The sequence below is a fragment of the Callithrix jacchus genome, chromosome 2 (assembly GCF_049354715.1).
Source record: "Callithrix jacchus isolate 240 chromosome 2, calJac240_pri, whole genome shotgun sequence".
In the NCBI taxonomy this organism is placed as follows: domain Eukaryota; kingdom Metazoa; phylum Chordata; class Mammalia; order Primates; family Cebidae; genus Callithrix; species Callithrix jacchus.
In genome coordinates, this window is record NC_133503.1 from 117,774,773 (window position 1) to 117,790,835 (window position 16,063).

Consider the following 16,063-nt stretch of genomic DNA (forward strand, 5'->3'; position numbering starts at 1 on the left):
ATACAATACGAGAACTTAGTGAAATATGTACAAGTTTAAACAGCCGAATGGATCAAGCAGAAGAAAGGGTATCAGAGGTCGAAGACCAACTTAATGAAACAAAACAACAAGACAAGAATAGAGAAAAAAGGATAAAAAGGAATGATCAAAGTCTCCAAGCAATATGGGACTATGTGAAAAGACCTAATATACGCTTGATTGGTGTACCTGAATGTGACGGAGAGAATGAATTCAAGCTGGAAAATACTCTCCAGGACATTTTCCAGGAAAATTTTCCTAATTTAGCAAAGCAGGACACTATTCAACCCCAGGCAATACAGAGAACACCACAAAGATATTCCTCAAGAAGACCAACCCCAAGGCACATAATCGTTAGATTCACCAAGATCGAAACGAAGGAGAAAATATTAAGGGCAGCCAGAGAGAAAGATCAAGTTACCCATAAAGGTAAGCCTATTAGGCTTACAGCAGATCTCTCAACGGAAACCCTACAAGCTAGAAGAGAGTGGGGGCCAATATTTAATATACTTAATCAACAGAACTTTCAGCCCAGAATTTCATATCTTGCCAATTTAAGCTTTACATTTGAAGGAAAAATAAAATATTTTAGGAACAAGCAAGTACTCAGAGATTTTATTACCACCAGGCCTGCTTTACAAGAACTTCTAGAAGAAGCATTATACATACACAGAAAGGAACAACCAGTATGACCCTTTCTAAAAATACACCAAAAAGTAAAGAGCATTAACATAAAGAAGAATTTTTATCAACGAAAGGACAAAATAGCCAGTTAATATCAAATGGCAGCAACCCTAAATTTAAATTGACCAAATCTCCCAATCAAAAGATACAGACAAAATCTAACGGTATATCCAAAGATATACATAGACTCAAAATAAAGGGTTGGAAAAAAAAAAAAACGTACCAACCAAATGGAGAGCAAAAATAAATAAATAAAAAGCAGGAGTTGCAATTTTCACATTTGACAAAATAGATTTCAAAGCTACAAGGATACAAGGGTAAAAGGATTAATGTAATAATAAGAGATCTTAACACCCAGATACATAAGACCCATAATGAGATTTAGATTCAACGAGACAGAAAATTGATAACAATATCCAGGACTGGAACTAAGATCCAGAACAAATAAACTCAATAGAGCTCTCCATTTTAAACACACAAAATATACATTATCCACAAAATCTAACGATATATCTAAATATATACAAAGACTCAAAACAAGCGGATGGAAAAAAACTCACCAACCAAATGGAGAGCAAAAATAAATAAATAAAAAGCAGAAGTTGCAATTCTCACACTTAATAGATTTCAAAGCTACAAAGATGCAAGGGTAAAAGGATTAATGTAATAATAAGGGATCTTAACACCCAGATACATAAGACACATAATGAGATTTAGATTCAACGAGACAACAAATTGATAACGATATCCAGGACTTGAACTCAGAGCCAGAACAAATAAACACAATAGAGGTCTCCATTTTAAACATATAAAATATGCATTAACCACTTTAAACACTCAAAATATTGCTCGGCCATTATTGAAACCCATTCTAGGAATGAAGTAATAATATTCCTTTTTCCCTCTTTTTCTTTTTTTCCAAAAAAAAAAAAAAAATGAAGAGAGTATATTTGGGTAACTATAATACACGTCATTATCAAACCTGAGATTGAGATTGGCACATACTAAAAAATGTTACTAATTCAATCTTCCATGCTTGTATGTTTCAAAATGTTGTGTAACCAATCACTAGCTTAGGAAAAACTTTCTAGGTCCAATCTCTTTCTATTAACACACATGCCTGTGAGTTGATCCTGATGCTGCTGTTCTTGTAAAAGTATGACAACAACAACAACAAGAAACCCAAGTGAGGTGCTCTGTCCTCTACTGCACCCTGGTTCCTGATGTCCTGCCAGATTTTGCTGACATTAAACAAAGTCTTTAGAGTTCAGGAAGGCTGGGCAGGTGCACCAGATACATCAGAGGCAAATGTGTAACAGCGTGGAGCGTTTCTGCTGGGCCTGTTGGGTTTGACATGCCAAAATAGCCCAGAAGGAATAGCAGTGCCTTTTGAAGTAGCTGAGATGCTTCCCTGATGTCACTTCTCTGAGTTTTAGATCAATGGCTGGAAGATGAATCGGAACATGTGAGGAGAGTCGCTGAGGGGAAAGGTGGTGGAAAGGTTGCAGGAGTGAAGCACCCAAGCCCGGAGAAAAGGTGCGATGAGATGTGCAAGCAGGAAAAAACAAAGGTCTGAGTCATTGGAGGCCTAATTGACAATGGCACAGCTGTGACAACAGTTTGCCGGCGGCCTGGCCTATTTGATGAAAGGGCTTCTGCTTTCCTTGGAACCCCAGAGTTGCAGTGGCTCATAGGAACGCGCCACTCATGTTTCCAGCTGGCTCAGCCTCATAAATACCTAACCTCACAGATGACATTTTTAATGCTCTGCAATTGCTATTCTGCATTTATATTTATTGCAATTCAACATTTCCATTAGTGAATCTATCATTGATAAATTTGTCACTGCTTCAGGAATACAGTCCATCATGCTGCATCACTTTCACTTTACAAGCTATTAATGTACTATAATGCAGCTTAAAATATCATGTGAATATATTTGAATAGAGAGGTGCCAGTGTCAGATTGAACTGAGAATTGCAAGAGAACCCAAATTCTTAATTTATTTATTGTAAAGATGAACAGCCTTGGTGAACAGTGAATGTGTTAATATAACAGGTGTATCTCTTTCACTTTCCCAAACAGGCACTGGAAAGAACAAATTTTAGGAATCTATTTTGACTCAGTTAGTTTGAAGCACAGCAGACTTAACAATATTTTGTTGACACTTGACATGTTTATTCTTTTAGCAGACTCATAATCATATTTTAATATTTTCTGTATTCAATTAGCAGCTTGATTCAAGAGACAATGATGGCATATGAGTCCAGGAGATTGGACCAACTATGGCTTACTAAATTAGGGTAAATAAAAATGTTAAACCTTTATAAATAAAATACAGATTTTCAATACAAGATGAGATATTTCTCGATGCTGTAACGATTTCTGTTAAAAATAAACAAAAACAAAAGGCCCCCGTGCAATGAACCTTTGAGATTGTATAGAAATTAACAATGCTCAGGAATATGGACTACATCAGTTCATTAGCAATTAGGATCTGGCAAACCACGGTGTCCATAGGCTCCAAAGGCTGAACTAGAGCAGGTCAATTTGAGCAATTTTAGTACTTCTGGCAATGGCCAAATGCTCAAGTCATTTTCTAAATCCCATTGTTCCATTTGTAAAATATAAAGGAAGACCTGTTATGTACTTACAAAAATCTGCTTGTGAAGTGCTAATAAATTCACCAGTGAAAATTATTTTTCTAGAGAGGTGATTAATGGCCCAAGTATGTAGAATGACATGCATTTCAAACCTTACTGAGTTACTTTTCAAATGAGTGGCAGCAAGCAAAGTAATAATTTTTTAAACCGCAGTTTTCCACATATTTAGTGAAGATAATATGATCCAATCTGTGGAGTTTTTCTTAAATTATATGAGATACAAATTGTGGTACGTCCACATAATGACATGCAGGCAGATGCTCATCAGGTTAAGGTGGCTCTATGTGTAATGAACAAAATGATTACCTAGAATTAGTTAGATAAAAACATTTAAGACTAGGGTATTATACGTATAACATATAAACAAGATTTACAATATGTATGCATAAAAAATTTTGGTAAGACATACAAAACATAGAAATCGGCAGTTTCTGTGGGATAGGAGGGTAAGACGAATTTTCATATAATGTCCTCTTAGGTTTTTTGATGCATTGCTATTTGTTCATTTACTTTTATAATAAAATTAATAGTTTAATTTTTTTTAAAGGATACAATGTTTTAAAAAGATTAACACATTGTCTGGCACATAACTAGAGCTCAATCAATGTTGGCTCTGGTTGTAATGCCAATAACAAATGCTCCTTCCTCCATGAATGTAATTGATACCTTTGCAGCTGCTCCAATAAGTATGTTAAGTTTGATTCTGAAGTTAAAGAAGAGAGCTGTGTGGAGACACGTGGATTTGCAAAGTCTATTTGATAAATGTCTCCAAGTGTGGGTACATTATGAACTCAGGAAGCACCAGTAGTATGAAAGTCTGCTTAAAAATGTTGCTAACAATTTGAGGATGTCTTCATAAATATAGAGCACACGGAATAAGGAAAGTGGTAGTTTCTGTCTGCTTTCTATCAGTCATAGCACTTGGGAAGCTTGTATTGCGGGTGGGTTTTCTATGTTGCAAGAGATCTGACAACTTAGAGGCTGGGCAGTGGAAAATGACTAGGACAGTGCAAGGGAGCAGACTCCACATCAACATGAATAGCTAAAGGAACTGAGGGGGAGCTGAAGAACTCAAGGGAGCCTTTATAATGACAGTTCAAGGGCTGCCACACAAGAGGGATTCAACTTAATCTGTGTTAGTTCCTGAGGGCAGAACTGGGACCACTGGGTAGAAGTTAAAAGGAGACATATTTCAGCTTAGAGCCACAGCTAAAACCCAGCATGTCATGATTTATAGCAACAAATGCCACCCTAGGCAAGGATAGACTTTTCTGTTAAATTCTGAAGATAAAATGTACCAAAGCATCTGGATTCTCACAAGGATAATGTCCCAAACCTAAACTAAATAAATAATCCCTGCATATATAGCTTTACAAAGGTTAGATACATGTAGTGGATGAACTTTGTGCCTGCTGCAGTTAAGCAGGCTGCAGAACTCCTGGCTATCCTTGGCTCCATCTCACTGCTGCCCCACCTGTATGCAAAAAAACACACCATCCTTTTGATTTTGCCTCTTCAGTGCTTTATTCTAATATCACAAACCTACAGAGTTTAGATATCAGGCACCACTCTGCTCTGATACTGGACTTGTTTCTTTGCCTTCAGTATTCTCCCTTTTTTCTTCCTTAGTGCCCTGATGGCTGTGCATTTATGCTTCTGCTGTTCTATTTAGCTTCTGCCTTGCATCAACATAGGTTGGGTAATATGGGTTTTCACTCACTAAAATATAAGCTTCTTGAGAGTTGAAGAGTGATATATTATTGTATCCTAGAATAGAGTAATCCTCAGTAAATTAAATCACATTCCTTTATAAAGAGTAATGGGAGCAAGTACAAGTAGATTTAAATGTTTATTAGTAAACTATTCACCACTTGTTTCCAGCCCTTAGATTATCACAGATCATCTACCTCTAATGGTTGTAAGCAACAACAAAATACAAAATATAATACATGATTGGAAGGCAATCTTTAGATAATAATATATGCGTCAAACTTGTGTCACTCATTAAGGGAACCTGCAAACCACATGTATGTTATTTTCCAAATTTCTGGAATTGCCATCATGGATAATTTTAAATTTGTCCAAGGGCAATAATTCACATTTTTTGCAGCCATAGCTACATAAGAACTAACAAATACAGTCTTTAATGCTGGAGCAGAGTTTGTTTGAGGGTCCCTTGCTGTGCTAGACATTAATCCTTTGACTTAGAGAACCCATTATCAGCACTGGAAGTACCAATTGAGGCAAACCTCAAGAAGACATGGTAATAGATGCTTACAATGGGTATTCAAACTACTTTCCTAAGCGTTACTGAGCCCTTCAGATGTGTCATTTATTCTTTCAGGCCAGTGGAATCCTAAGATCCCATGTCAGGACTTTTCACCAAGTGGCTTCAGTTTTCTCTCTGGCTTCTGGTACCCTGTTTAAAAGTATATTTGATGGTTTTAAATAAGAAATGCAGATTTCATAAGCACATCGCCTAAAATGAGAGAAGCAGTATAGGACTGCAGCCTCTGTATCAAAGAATTGTATCTCAGAATCAGGATCAGTGTTACAGTGAACTATACCAAATGTTTGCCCTAGATTTCCAAAAGCATAGCTCAAACTTGAAAAACTAGCACATTAAATATAGTCTGTATCCCTAAGAAATATTCATTTTTCTAAACTTTCAAATACTACTGAAAAAATGAAAAGCAAATATATTGATGGGAGGGAAAGGCAGTATTACAGAAATTTCACAAATCAAAATGTTCTTAAAATTGTTTTAACAATCTTATAAGAAATTGTTCTTACACTCACTAGCTCAATTTAAGAAACTATTGTTTATTAGGCATCTGCTCTGTGCCAGACATAGTCCTGATTGTCACTGGATATACGCAGACGAGATGAATCAGTCTAGACAAGGACTGCAGTCTAGGAAACTGGCATTTCTTTGTAACACTTATTAGAATTATAATTTTCACAGCAATTTAGTTAATTTTTGAAATGTCTGTCATTCTGAACTGTGACTCCATGAAGGCAGGAATCTTTTCTGTTTTGTTCACCAACAAGGTAACACCTACTAAAGTGACTGTCACATGATAAAAGTTCAAAAACTGTTCACGGAATGAATCAATTAGTAGATGAACAAATTACTATATTTCAAAGCAGGGTAATAGACATTTTATTAAAAAAAATACAAAGTACTGGGATCCAAAGATAAACATCTTACCTATTAGGGTGTGAATTCGTGAGTGTGTCATTTGAGATAGCCACTAATTATATATGTTGCATATATATAGACTTAATTATATTGAGACACCCACCCTAACCCTTCATCCCAAAACATTCTAAATAAGGTTTCATGCTTCAGTCCTTCAAATATCTCATGAAGTGAAGGCAGGGAATGTGTAAAAAAAAACACTGCTGAATTATCACCCTAACTTGCACCTACCTGCAAAGCCTGTGCAGTCATTGTCACCGTCCTTCCTAACCACAGGGATAGGGAGCGATCTTGGCTTGTATTTACAGATAACAGAGCTGAAGGAATTTCAAGCCATGTGTATGAGTGCAGACCACAAGATCAATGGAGTCCTGCAGAGAGTTCCACAGGCACAGCATGAAAGACATAGTCCTTTCCTAGCCTAGGAGCTGCTGGTGGGGAATCTTTTTGCTGTTAGCAATCCTACTGTGTGTTCACTCTTGGGCAGTATGACATTATTTCTATAGTGTGAGCCACCCCATTTCTGATTGCTACATGCCAGCACGCACTCCTGTTGCTACCCAGAAAATGACAGCTTTTCCTTGTTGCCTCTGGTGGTGTCTCTCAGCATCCCGATCGCTTGTGATCAACAGCTTTAGCTCCCCTTCCTACTGTTTCTTTAACATCTGTCTCTGTCAGTCCTCTTCACACTCTTAGTTCAGCAGTCCTTGGTGGCAATGGGCTTGGCTTTGATGCCAGTTGGCTTGCAGAGTAGGAACTCAGTACTGCTGACCCCTTCTTGTCATATGAGGTTATAGACAGTTGTTACTGACAAAATGAACACAAGATATCCTGAACTGGTATGTGACTCTGGAAGTGCTATTCACTCCAAGGCTGGATCTAGTCAAGAAGTTTGGGGTGATTCCATTTTCCAGGAGTTAGGAGGTTGGCACCCTGTGCATCAGTGCATCCTTTTAAAGGATCTAATTAGCTCTGAATTGCCTACTGGTACTCCAAATATATGCTGCTCCTCGGATGCATGCAGGTAACATATATTTCCTTTAGATTTTTGAGCAACACCTTGTAAACTTCATGAACAATCTATAATTATGGATTGATTCTTCTCTTTCTGGAGATTAATCAATATGTATTGATGGTCATTGAACTTTAGAAACTCACACTCTAATAATATGGAAGGTCACTTGAGGAATTTTCAAGTGTTATTTCCATGCTCTTTGTCATATCTTATAGCAGAGTCAACAAAAATTGCACTTCACCTTCTAGTGGCATTTTGATATCAAAGTAGGGGCCATACTAAATTTAACTCAGAAACACAAAGCCACTGATAGCCACAGTCTCTACTAATTATTGACTTCAGTTGTATATATTTTTAATTAAAAATCTTGTTTTTTTCTTTTCTAATGATCATTTACTAATTAAAACCATTTTGAGCCATGATAATTAATCAATGTTGGAAAGTGCCCTCATTGTTTATAAAGTTCAGGACTATGTGTTTTTCCAGAGAATTTACTATATTTTCAATGGATGAAGCATGTTGTTTTTTGGTGGTTGACAAATGTAATTGTTCTGTCAGTAGAGATGTGTTCAGCTTAGATAATTCTAAGTGTTAAGTCCAAATGCCAGCTTTTGATTTATTTCAAATGAGCAGGGCTATCTCTTTAGTATCAAACTATTAGCCTATTTGAAATTGTAGAAAAGGCTAAATATGCAATATTTTAATTCACTTAAAGTTCTTTTCTTGACCTGTTATTGAATGTCTTACTTATATTAACTAGCCCTCTTTTGGTTAAGTCCAGGGGATCCTCATTTAATCAGCCTCCATGTAACCAAATCTCTAGATTGGTAGGTGCCCTCTATTTCCCTTATAAGGTGCACTAATGCCACCAACATGCTAAATGGAAGAATTAGTTTGTTCTTCTCTAATTGCTGGCCCACTATTTCTCCTACCAGTGAGCTGAATGCTTAAGAATTAATAATTATGTGATTTAATTTAATATCTATTTCCTTATGAATTAACATTGTGAAAAAAAGTCATGAGTATTAAAATTAAAGAAATATTTGGGAAAATGTGGTAATGGCAAATCATTGAAAAATGCTCAGGAATCGGGTGTGGATAAGACAACTATAAATCTGAAAATAATCCTTAAAATTTGGAAGAGTTCTTACTCACATTGCTTTATAATTAGCTTACAATTCCCATTTCACTTTGAAGAAATTTAAACTGTAAATCACAATTATTGTATTTTGACTGTGATTATGGAAATTTTAATTAGAATACATAAAGTTAATTTGAAACTATGTATACATTTCACATTTCAAATAAACATAAAAAGTTTCAAGTGTTCATCACTTTCAAGGTTTCCCACTTGAAATTAATAATTTTTAGATTAATCAATCATCTACTGACCTAGATTATTCTGGAAAATAGTTTTGTATGGTAGCAAGAACTGACTCTGGCTAGAGGATTTGCTGGAATAATACTAAGAATCTTGGTAGCCAAGAATGAGCTGAACCAAGGTCCTGGAAGGGAAGGAAGCTCTGGGGAGCTCAGAAGCAGGAGTTTGTGACTACTCTTATTGCATCTCTGGTTATGTTGAGCCCTGGAAAATCTCAGTCTGTGTCTGTAGATTATAAATTTCAAGTTTCTGAGAAAGAGAAGCTGATTCTACCAGCTTGGATTCACTACTCTTGAATCAATCAACCATCCTGGATCAATCATTTACATCCCAGAGGAAAGGCCTGATTTGACAGTTACGAATCAAATAGCCGTTTCTGGAAAGAAAGATATGCTACACTCTTAAAATGGATGACTTGAGAATTCTGAAGAAAAAATAAAAAGAAGCTTTAGTATTAAATATATGATGATGATGGGGAATTTTACCCACTAGAATTCTGGAAAGCTGCTTCCAAAGCTAAGGGAGGTCAGAGTAGAATATCCAACTGTAATTTCTGAAGACAGGAGAGGCTGAGGAGGTCACACAGAGGTGAAGTGGGGCTTTTGGAGGGGTAGAATATGAGCAGCAATGGTCTAGAAGTGGGGAATAAAGAGGACAGCAGAAACGAAGGTGAAAGGGACAGAGGAAGAGCAAGAGAGGTATCTTGATATCTGTTCTGTATCTGAGACACTGGAGAGAGAGAATTATGAGTTTTCACAACATTTTCAGGGTGAAGCCCTGCATACATTTTGCATCCTCTATTTCAAGAAATCCAAAATAAATGTATACACTCTTTTTAAAGGATTTAGTTGTTAGGCTGGCCAAACACAACCCCATCTCAATAAGGCAGTCTATAATTTTTCATGTTTAAATATCTATACTGTAATACACATTAAAAATAAAGATTTTAGATTTAGCATTGCTTTTGGAATCATTTTTGTTCTTCTCTACTCATGCTGATATGAAGAAAAAAGGTAAAAGCAAACACATTTATACCATTCAAGGAAAAGTGGACAATTAGAAACTCGGGGACTAGTCTTTGCTTCTCCAATTAATAGGTCTATAGAGTAGTAGATGTAAGCCTCATTTTTCTGATTCATAAAACATACTGCACTAATATGAATATCAAATAAGGTGCCACATACAAATATGTGCAGTACAAAAGAAAAATATTATTATAGTGTGAAGTTATAAATGACTTTTTATCTGTATATCCTTAATCATTATAAAACCTGAGATCCTAGAGAGGTAGAATAAAACAAATATTAATAAGTATTATTAATAAAGTAATATTCCATTCCAAACCTATTACTTTCCTCCCCTTTATTATTTCTTAATAATTTAGTAATTATTATAATAATTACTTTAATTATTATAAATAAATTATTATTTATTATTCTTAAGGTCACAATGATCACTCATGTTTTTTATTTCTTCTCCAGTATCCCCAACACATTTAGATCTTCTAGAGTTCCTCCCCATGCACCTTCATAATGTGATACAAATATGGTTTTCTCCTCCTATATGACCCCAAAATAAATGTGTAGGGACCTTCTGTTTTGGGCTTTTACTGCTAAGGACTATCTGGAAATAAACACTAAGAGCAAACTGAATTCATATTGAAGTTACCCATCCTTAAGACACCTCAACATACTTTCAGGACATTTGGCCCTGGAATACAGGGAAGTGTCCATATGGCTAGCCCTCCACCATTTCCCATGATCTCTTCCCTAACTTTAGAAAATCTTGGGGATGTTATTATTCCTTTAGTATTTTATTTCCTTATTTCTGGGTTTGGTTCTCCCAAAGATCTCAATAAAATATTTTCAGTTCTTGAAAAGAGCTTTCTTTAAGGAACCTCCTGCCTGTTGTCCTTTGTCCTTTCTGTCCCTGCCCCAATACTCTTTCTGTATCTGGTATAAAATGCTCTCATTCCAGAAGATGATCTGAAAAACCTATTAGGACAAAACTAATACGTCCCGGTGCACCCAAAGTTAAGCAGATCATTTATAAATTAAGCAAACTCCTGGCAAATACCTGCAATTTTAATTTTCCCTTGTTCCTTACAGAATAAAGAAATCACCTTAGGTAAGAAATATAATTTGGGTCTCCTGTATATACCCAAGATTGAAAGAAACATGGATGAGTTAGTTTATATTACACTCTGTATTGCAGAAAGATTATAGCTTTTCATAAACTCAACTCATAAAATGACATTCCATATAAGTTATTTCCTTCTAGAGAGATTCCATGGAATGCCTGTAGTTTTAAAATAGTACTCATTGTTTATTGAACTACTTAAATAAATCAAAAGTGATTATGCTTATGTTTTTCTAAAGAAGAAAAGAAGTTTTTCATCTATTCATGTTTCCTCCATGAGAGTATGTTCCAACTGAGAAATGAGACAAAACAGGAAAAAACTTTACAGTTTCTAATGTGAAAAGAGGACTATAAGTTTTCAAGTTTTGCCAGCCTTTCATCCCCTCCTGATGAGGCATTTCTTAACGTTCCTCATACATAGTTATACAAATGGGTATTAACAAAAAAAAATTACATGAATTATTTATACAATACAAATGTTTTAAACATTACTGTGAGAAATCATATTACAACATTATCCTTATCTTTTGTGTATGAAAAGCCAACATTTACTTATTCTGGGAAAAATGATATATGTTCTTATGCCAAAGTTATTGAAAAAGTTTTTTATGTATTATTTGCTATGTGTGTGTGTGTATATATATATATGTATATATTTCTAATAGATTGAATTTTTAAATGAAATATTATGTCTCTCTATATTGTATGTGTTAGTGGTATTTAAATATATCTAATTCCTCCATAGTAATTCCTTTTATATAATATAAATTATTTGTACCACAATTATTAAAGTGCTTTTAAACAGTAAAATTCTATATAAGTAGGCAGTAATACCATTACTTGTATGGCTTATTTATGCCCCTATGAACTGCTTTCTGCATTTGATATAACTTTTTATTTTTAAAAATCATTGACAACACAGTGAAATTTTCAAATACCACCAACTATGATGTTTGCAAGCACTGAGAGAATCATTTAGAATTTTTGAATCCTAAGAAATGAAATCAACCTCTACTTGTGCAAATTCCTAGTATGTTATGAATGCAATGTGATCTTGGTATTTGCTTATCAAAGGCATGCACTCAAATATTGCAGAAAAGGTCATGGGCCATGATGGACTTCATTTTATTACTTCACTTTCTTTTGCCTATTAATTTCACATTCCTCTCTTCTATTGGTCTTATTAATGGATTTTAACAATGAGATAAAAGTCTTCATTCTAGTGTTTAGCAAAAAAATTGCAGAATTTCAACATGAATGAGACTTCATTTTATAGAAGATATTGTGGTTAGTGAATTGTCTGCATTTTGATGTTTTCAGATCTTATTAGGAAAGTATAACTCAACGAATAGTTTCCTCATTTGACGATTACTTAATTTTCTTATGTAGTCCTTGAATTCAAAATTAATTCACAGATATTGATTGAATTTGTATATATGCTTCTGCGGGGGTTCTTTAAAATGACTGCTTTAAGCCTTTTCTTCTGTGCTTGTTCTTGTATTATTTCTCTCAAGATTTAAAGCCCCAGTAAAGAGGCTTCAATTAGCCAAGCTCAAGTGAAGAGCTGCAAAGCAAGGTGAGAGGAAAGTTTTGGAAAAGATAGAGATGCAGGAACCCCTGATTTTCCTAGGCGTAAGACAGAAACCTGGGTTTTTCCCTGAAAAGTGCACTCATTAGGGAAAAGAAAATCTGCAAAAGTAAGATGGAGTGTGCTAAACAAAAGGAGATAAAGAACGGGTTCTATAATCAGGAAGTATGCATGGAGCCAGTGGAAATATAGCATAACCTTGATAAAAGTGCAGGTTTCAGATTGGTGTAGAAAGATCCAAAAGCATTTCAAGGATGAATCAATTTGGATTACTAATGTTCAATTGTTCATTTTCTTACAGTCTGTTGAAACAGGCATGAATCAATCACAGAGACAATAGCATTATGAACTATAAGAAGTGCTTTGATTGTAGTAAGTGAAGCCACTTTGTAACGTGAGTCTTGGTAAAAGTCCTAGTTTACTCTATCTTTATCTGAATTTCACTTGGTCATTACTAGTCTTATTGTGAAATACTAACATATGTACAATTTTTCACCTTCCTTATAAGGGAATTGAGATTACTGTGAGTTTATTAATGACTCTGATGCCCTCAGAGGGAGGTTCAAAGTATTGCAAACAAGGGATATGATAAAATAATTTTTTCCAATTGTTTTACAGTTGTGTCCTTCACTTGTTACGTAAACTTGAGCAAATGTCTTAAATTCTCTGGGTCTTCAATTCACACGTGATATGTACTATTCATTTTGATTGTTTAATGTTGATATTGAATATAATAGTTTTAAAAAATTATTTATGGAATTAAGTATATTGCTAATTACATTACTTACATTAAACTTCAGGAGAGAAATAAATGCATTCCAGAAGAAAAATATCCCAGTTTTGAAAATTCTATGCCATTTTATAGAAAAAAGCCTAAAAAAATTCAATATAAAATATACATGCACAGTATAACAATGAAGTTGAGGCTTTAATGTCTCAGAAATATTGTTTAATATTTCTCTTTTGATACTAAAACTATATTTCTTCAAATTTATATAAATGCCACCTCTACTTTCTCTAGTGTTTTGTAGGCCAGTAAACGGCAACTCATTTTCCATTATTAATAGTATCAGATTTCTTAGTTTAAAATACTAGTGAGAACAAATAAATATGCATTTTTTTCTCAATTATCTTCACCAAGGAAACAGTGATATGAACACTCTAAAACAGCAGATAGCACAAGCAATGCTGTTATCACTGGCTTGGCAAGCCTTGTCGCAATCACATTTTAATTCAGGTATTTCTGATCTTTGGAGAATTATTAGTCAGAACCAGACTTCCACAAGTTGGATCAGCAGTTGATACTTTCATTATGAGATGTAATTTGAGGGGGCAAATCCTGAAGTATCTCCCTAGTGTACCAAATACCTGAAAATCTTGAGAAACTCATTGAAATACCTACCTGGTTGATATAGTTTGGCTCTGTGTTGCACCAAATCCCATCTCAAATTGTAATCCCCACATGTCAATAGACAGAAGTAATTGGATTATGGGGGAGGTTCCCCCCTGCTGTTCTCATGATAGTAAGTGAATTCTCATGAGGTCTGATGGTTTTATAAGTGGTAGTTTTTCCTGTATGTTCTCTCTCTCTGTCTCTTACCTGCCACCATGTAAGACGTAACTGCTTCCCCTTCCACTATGATTGTAACTTTCTTGAGGCCTCACCAGCCATGTGGAACTGTGAGCCAATTAAACTTCTTTTCTTTTTAGATTCAGTTTCAGGTATGTCTTTGTATAATTGTTAAGAACAGACTAATATATTGGTTATGAATTATAACTTTATCAGAGAAGAGCAGCAAATTAAGTCACTAATGGTCAGCAGATGTTTTTCTCCCTCCCTTCCTGGGCCTTCCCTTTACTCCTTTTCAGAAAAAAAAAAAAAAAAAAAAAAAAAAAAGCTTCTTTCATTTTTTTTCAAATATTTCCAACTTCCATTTCTTCTTATTCTGGAATTAGCTCTCCCTTTTTCTTCACTTGTCACCATTCTACGTCAGCCTTTAAAGTTCAGCTTAAAGCCCAGCTTTCATAAAACCTTTATTACCAACTCAAGTCGAAAGGCGCTATTCTGTCTCTGAACACTTATAAGCTTTGTGGTCTGTCTGATTCATTTGGTGTTTAATCATTTGGTTTTGTCTTGTGACATCTATTCGATAACATGTTTGGATTTTTAAAAAATTGTTCTTTTCTTTTTTTTATTTTCTTTATTTTCTCCTCATTTTTCTTGTTCAATTCATTCTTTACACATCTTCCAGAAGGATCCTTCTAAATAGCACTCTTCTGCTTAAAACTCATTGCATACCCAATTAGTCTATATTTCTTACCTTTACCTGTGAAGTCAAGTGAGTCTTCCTTCAAATCACATAGGGCCATTGCCAATCCTCTTCTTTCAGCTTAGAATTTTCTCTGCCTGTCTCTTTGCATCGTTAGCTCTATTTTTCAATGATCCACCTATGTGTTACCTCTTCTATACTTTTTCTCTGACTATTATCAAAATAAGATTCTTCCTGGGATTTTTATCTTATGGCCTTACTCCTTTTTTTTTTAAGTCTATTCTAGCATTTTCCATTTGTGTCTCAGAATCTGCTCTTCAGCATTCTGCATCCTGCTCTTTGCTCTGGAGACTCCCTGGGAACTGTATCCATGGGTTCCTGCCTTCCAAACTGGGATTGGGTTTGTCCAATGTGAGGTGAATACAGAAAGTAGAGAGTGAAGGCTGGGCATTTATTCTCCTGGCTCCCCTCCTTCCACATAATCCAGAGTTGTTTGTTTCTTATAAAGTACTTGGTGTTTGTTTTTGTATTATGGGTGAAAAAAATGAACTCAGAATAGTTGGCTGAGTGCAGCGGCTCACACCTGTAATCCTAGCACTTTGAGAGGCCAAGATGGGCAGATTGGGTGAGGTCAGGATTTCAAGACCAGCCGAGCCAACATGGTGAAACCCCATCCCTAATAAAAATACCAAAATTAGCCACCCGTGGAGGTGCATGCTTGTAGTCCCAGCTATTCCAGAGGCTGAGGCGTAAGAGACTTGCTTGAACCCAGGAGGCAGAGGTTGCAGTGAGCTGACATCATGCCATTGCACTCCAGCCTGGGTGACAGAGGGTGACTATCTCAAAACAAACAAAAAATGGTTAAGTGATTTACACAATTAAACAATGACTGAATGGCACTGTTGGGATTTATACATCAGCATTTAAAAAAAAATCACTCTGCTTCATTTAACAATTGTATAATCAAAAGTGATCCAACTTTTATTTCTCAGACTAGTTAGAAGAATTAGTCTGAGATTAATTGCTCTCTACCACTAAATTCATTGTTTTTTTAGCTTATGCTCACAACAAAGGATGAGAAACAAGTTACCACAGTATTTATT

At 35.2% G+C, this 16,063-nt stretch overlaps 1 long non-coding RNA gene across 1 annotated transcript in view; it reads right to left on the minus strand.

The window, feature by feature from the left end:
* The window catches only part of LOC144581579 (uncharacterized), a 51,021-nt gene extending 35,704 nt beyond the window's left edge, over positions 1 to 15,317 (minus strand). Inside the window, exon 1 of the long non-coding RNA XR_013532580.1 lies at positions 15,012 to 15,317. This is a non-coding gene — a long non-coding RNA (uncharacterized LOC144581579). The remainder of the gene's footprint in view (positions 1 to 15,011) is intronic.
* Between the last annotated feature and the right edge of the window lie 746 nt (positions 15,318 to 16,063).